The following is a 6,370-nucleotide window of genomic DNA, read 5'->3' as shown; positions in this document are numbered from 1 at the left end:
CTATCTATCTATCTATCTATCTATCTATCTATCTATCTATCTATCTAAAGATATGAATATGTTTTATATGTATGTGTGTATATATCATGAGCTGTGTGGTTTCTAAATCAAGATTCAGATTTGCTGTGTGGTGTGGGTTAACTATCTGGTTTAAAGATTTCCCTTTTTGTTCTTCTGGGTAGAAGAGATACACAGTAGTACTCATAACCCAGACCCGACAGACCTGAATCTTAATATCACATTGGACATTGGTCTTCAACATACAAATATAAGCCAAAGAAACTTTCAGAACTTAGTATCCAAAGGCCTCCGTTTCAGCCAACAAGGTTGCCAACAACTGAATGCACCTTCAACAGGATCTGTAGATTAAAGGTCACTTATGACAGATGTTTTAAAAACAATTTACCCATTCATCTATCCCTGTTCTAAAGCAGTGAGTGGCATTTAAAAAGATGAGCACCAGTCCATTATTCCTTCTAGCCTGAGACAGTGTATGTGTGACCAGAAGAACCATTCTGGTTTCCTGATGCCTACTGATGTGTGTTTGTATTGTAAAGGCTCTTTAGGCATAGTGAGGTTCACACTTGCTGATCAGAGTACACTGTGAAGATGTTTAACTGTACAAGTCTGAAAGGAGGACAGTGATGTCAGAAGGCCCAGACATAGCCATTATAAAGGATTGCTGTCCCCAGTCTCCCTGAGCGCCTATTCCATGTGTGGGGGAATCCTTCTGCCTTTTACAGTTCCCTGCACACCCCTGGATCCTGTGACACACTTGGTCCTCCGCGTCACTAATTTCCATTCTTACCTTATTGTCATCCTTAAAAAACAAACAAACAAACAAACAAACAAACAAACAAACAAACAAAAAACCCCAAACCCAGAACCCCTCTTAGACGTCTTTATATAAAGGTGCCAAATTGTGTTGTGTGCGTGTTTTTCTAAAACATCTCTGTCATCAAGAAGCTAGATCCTTCTTCCTGTAGACCTGAGATGGTTGTAGCTTCTTGCCTCTGAGAAACTGCCTTCTGGGGTTCCAGTTTGTTCAGGTTTTCCATGTCCCCTCTTTTCTCTCTCTTTTTTTTCATAGTGATACATTTTAAAATAATTATTTATTTACATTTCAAATGTCTCCCTTCCCAGTCTTCCCTCCTCAAACCTCCCACCCCATCCCCCCTCCTTTTCCCTCTAAGAGGGTGCTCTCTCACCCACTTTCCCACTCCTGCTTCACCCCTCTAGCATCCCCCTTCACTGGGACAACAAGCCTCCACAGGACCAAGGGCCTCCCCTTCCATTGATGCCAGATATGTCAGTCCTCTGCTACACATGTAGTGGAGCCATGGGTCCCTCCATATATACTCTTTGGTTGGTGATTTAGTCACTGGGAGCTCTGAGATGTCCCAGTAGGTGCAATTGCTTTCAGCTCTTTCCCCTAACTCTTCCACTGGGGTCTCAGGGCTCAGCCCAATGGTTGACTGTGAGTGTCTGCATCTGTCTTAGTTAGGTGCTGGCAGAGCCTCTTGGGACAGCTATATGAGGTTCTCGTCAGCAAGCACATTTTGGCATCAGCAGTAGTGTCTGGGTTTGGTGTCTGCAGATGGGATGGATCCCTAGGTGGGGCAGTCTCTGGATGGCCTTTCCTTCAGTCTGCTCCATTTTTTTTTTGTCTCTGCATTTAGACAGAAACAATTGTGGATTAAAACTTTTGAGATGAGTGGGTGGCACCATCTCTCAACTGGGGGCCATGTCTATCTACTGGAGGTAGTCTCTTCAGGTTCTATCTCCCCCCTATTGAGTATTTCAACCCCATTGGGTCCTGGGAGCCTCTTGCAGGATTTCCTTGTGGTTCCATACCCTGTTCCCCACCCCCAACTGCTACATATTTCTATTCATTATCCTGGCCCTCTGGACTTCTGTCCTGTCTTTTCCCATACCTGCTCCTGCTCCTCCCTTTTCCCTTCCCCTTCCCTCTCTCACCCAGGTCCCTCCCTCTGCCTCCTGTGATTATTTTGTTTCCCTTTCTAAGTGGGATTGAACCATCCACACTTGGGCCTAACGTCTTGTTAAGCTTCATATGGTTCTGTGAGTTGTATCTTGGGTATTCTGAACTTTTGGGCTACTATCCACTTATCACTGAGTACATACCATGTATGTCCTTTTGGGTCTGGGTTATCTCACTCAGGATATTTTCTAGTTCCATCCATTTGCCTGCAAAACTCGTGAACTCACCGTTTTTAATAGTTGAATAGTATTCATTATGTAAATGTATCACATTTTCTGTATCCATTTTTCCGTTGAGGGACATTTGGGTTGTTTCCAGTTTCTAGCTATTATAAGTAAGGCTGCTATGAACATAGTGGAGCATGTGTCCTTTTTTTTTTTTAAATTTTTTGTTTTTAGTTTTTTCGAGACAGGGATTCTCTGTATAGCCCTGGCTGTCCTGGAACTCACTCTGTAGACCAGGCTGGCCTCGAACTCAGAAACCTACCTGCCTCTGCCTCCAAAGTACTGGAATTAAAGGTGTGCACCACCACTGCTCAGAATGTGTCCTTGCTATATGTTGGAGCATCTTTTGGGTATATGCCCAGTAGTAGTATAGCTGAATCTTCAGGTAGAACTATTTCCAATTTTCTGAGGAACCGCTAGATTGATTTCCAGAGTGGTTGTACCAGCTTGCAATCCCATCAGCAATGGAAGAGTGTTCCTCTTTCTTCACATCCTCTCCAGCATCTGCTGTCACCTGAGTTTTCTATCTTAGCCATTCTGATTTGTGTAAGGTGGAATCTCAGAATTGTTTTGATTTGCATTTCTCTGACGACTAAAGATGTTGAACGTTTCTTTAAGTGTTTCCCGGCCATTCGGGATTCCTCAGTTGAGAATTCTTTGTTTAGCGCTGTAACCCATTTTTAATTGGGTTATTTGGTTTTCAGAAGTAACTTCTTGAGTTCTTTGTATATTTTGGATATTAGCCCTCTATTGGATATAGGGTTGGTAAAGATCTTTTCCCAATCTGTAGGTTGCCATTTTGTCCTATTGACTGCGTCCTTTGCCTTACAGAAGCTTTTCCGTTTCATGAGACCCCATTTGTCAATTGTTGATCTTAGAACCTGAGCCATTGGTGTTCCGTTCAGGAAATTTCCCCCTGTGCTGTTGTGTTGGAGGCTCTTTCCCACTTTCTCTTCTATTGGATTCATTGTATCTGATTTTATGGGGAGGCCCTTGATCCACTTGGACTTGAGCTTTGTACAAGGAGATAAAAATATACAAGCAGGCTGGGCAGTGGTGGTGTATGCCTTTAATCCCAGCACTTGGGGGGCAGAGGAAGGTGGATTTCTGAGTTCGAGGCCAGCCTGGTCTACAGAGTGAGTTCCAGGACAGCCAGGGTTACACAGAGAAACCCTGTCTTGAAAAATAAAAAAAAAATGTACAAGCAGACCTCCAGTTAGACCAGTAACATTTATTGACAATGCTTTCTTTTTTTCCCACTGTATTGTTTTGGCTTCTTTGTCAAAGATCAAGTGACCATAGGTATGTGGGTTTATTTTTGGGTCTTTAATTCTATTTCACTGATCTTCCTGCCTGTCTCTGTACCAATACTATATAGGTTTTTTTTTTTTTTATCACTATTGCTCCGTAATACAGCTTAAGGTCAGGGATGGTGATTCTCCCAGAAGTTCTTTTATTATTGAGAATTGTTTTCGCTATCCTGGGTTTTTTGTTATTCCATATGGAGTTGAGAATAGCTCTTTCTATCTCTGTGAAGAGTTGAGTTGGAATTTTCATGGGGATTGTGTCGAATCTGTAGATTGCTTTTAGTAAGATGACCACTTTTACTATGTTAATCCTATTGATCCATGAACATGGGAGATCTTTCTAACTTTTGAGGTCTTCTTTGATTTCTTTCTTCACAGACTTAAGGTTCTTGTCATATGGATTTTGTGCTTGCTTGGTTAGAGTTACACCAAGATATTTTATATTATTATTATTTGTGACTATTGTGAAGGGTGTTGTTTCCCTAATTTTTTCCCTCAGCCCATTTATCCTTTGTGTAGAAGAAGGCTACTGATTTGTTTGAGTTAATTTTATATCCAGCCACTTTGCTGAAGTTGTTTATCATGTGTAGGAGTTCTCTGTTAGAATTTTTGAGGTTGCTTATGTATACTGTCATATTATCCACAAATAGTGACACCTTGATGTCTCAGTCAGGGTTTGTATTCCTGCACAAAGCATCATGACCAAGAGGCAAGTTGGGGAGGAAAGGGTTTATTCAGCTTACAGCCCCACATTGCTGTTCATCACCAGAGGAAGTCAGGGCCGGAACTCACACAGGGCAGGGACTTGGAGGCAGGAGCTGATGCAGAGGCCATGGAAGGATGTTACTTACTGGATTGCATCCCCTGGCTTGCTCAGCTTGCCTTCTTATAGAACCCAGGACTACCAGCCCAGGGATGGCACCATCCACAGTGAGCCCTCCCATCCTTGATCACTAATTGAGAAAATGCCTTCCAGCTGGATCTCATGGAGGCATTTCCTCAAGGGAGGCTCCTTTCTCTGTGATAACTCCAGCTTGTGTCAAGTTGACACACAAAACCAGCCAGTATACTTGACTAATTCCTTCCAATTTGTATCCCTTTGACTTCTTTTTGTTGTCTAACTGCTAGAACTTCAAGCACTATATTGAATAAATAGGGAGAGAGCAACCTTGTTTTATCCCTGATTTTAGTGAAATTGCTTCAAGTTTCTCTCCATTTAATTTGATGTTGGCTGTTGGTTTGCTGTGTATTGCTTTTATTATGTTTAGGTATTTGCCTTGAATTTCTGATCTTTCCAAGACTTTTAACAGGAAAGCTTTTTCATCCATTTCATTGAAGACCAACCACAGTACATCATCCGGCGAGGACTCTTGCATTACTCACCTTGAACACCAGAGGGCAGACAAAGATAAAGTTCCACAAGGGCTTAGGTGCTAGCCCCTTTTGAGCATAGGGAGATGGTCACCTGATGCTCCTGCTGGAGCCTGAACACGTTGCTGGTTGCAAACAGATTTCATCAGATGAACAGGGCACTTCATCAAGAGTGTCAGCAAGCACTTTTTAGATTTCAGTAGTTGTCTTATTTTTGTAGCTCTTTACCGTCAGCTGATAGACATGCACTCAAATCCACCCATTTACCTCCATAGCGTAGTAAACCAGAATGAAAATGATGCGTGTAACCACACTCACTTCAAATATAGAGAATATTTGTTATTTTCTGGCTAAAAAATGTTCCTCTATGCTTCTTTTCATTAAGCATTGACCTGCACCCTCTTCCCAGGCAACCAACTAATGACTTTCTGGAGCTAAAGTTTGGAAATGAAATATAGGCGGAAACGCTGCTTTGACTCCTCTATCACAGAAAAGAATCACATGTGGAAGGTTCTGTCCTCGAGCACAACGCCTTTAAGATTCAAATGTCATTGTCCTTTAATTGTGAGAGAACACGCCACCCTGTTACCCACTTACATGTTGTTACACATCTGAGTGACTTCTGGTTTGGGCTATTTCAAACCAGACTTGGAGCTGGGAATGGTGGTGCACACCTTTAATCCTGTCCCGCACTACCTCCTGCCAGCAGGAATGACGCGGCACACACAGGATCCTTCTGCAGTTCTAGCTTTAATGCATCTTGAGAGGGAGAGCATAAGCTTCATCTGGGGGAGAAAAGGAGGAGGACCCCGAGGGCCAAAACCTCAGCCCTTAAATAGATCCTAAAGCCCACTTAGGACGTGGCAACCTCTAACTGGCTCTCCGCAGGTCAGGCCATCTGACGAGACGGGGCAGGTGGGGCGACTAGGGGGGGAGCAATCCCTGACACATGCGCACTGAGTTTTTCACTCGGCCGGATCTGGCGCCATCTCGTAATGGCGACGTGAGATAGGGAAAAGGCAAAGCTTCCCACATAATCCCAGCACTGAGGAGGCAGAGGCAGGGAGAGCTGTGAGTTTGGGCCAGCCTGGTCTACATAGTGAGTTCCCAGACAGCTAGGAATATGTTAGAGAGTCCCTATCTCAAAACAAAACAGAACAAAACAAATGACAAACAAGCAAACATGACCCCTAACTGTGTGATCACATTCACTCATTTCTTCAGGCTAAAGTCCTGAGAGTAGAATGTTGAGTCGTAGGGTACACATGTTTAACTTTCAGAGAAAGTGCCAGTTTGCCCTCCCCAAGCACCATGTGATCATCTTAGTTCCCCTCTAGCCACTGTGTGGCTGTGTCAGTTGCCTCATGTCTTTGCCAATACTTTTGGTTATGGGTCTTAAATCTGATTATATCAAATGGGAGTGTATGGTGTGTCATTTCAGACGCTTCCCTGAGGTACACACACAC

Source organism: Grammomys surdaster, unplaced genomic scaffold, assembly GCF_004785775.1.
Source record: "Grammomys surdaster isolate TR1022 unplaced genomic scaffold, NIH_TR_1.0 349, whole genome shotgun sequence".
NCBI classification, from domain to species: Eukaryota; Metazoa; Chordata; class Mammalia; order Rodentia; family Muridae; genus Grammomys; species Grammomys surdaster.
Note: the sequence above shows the minus strand (reverse complement) of the source record.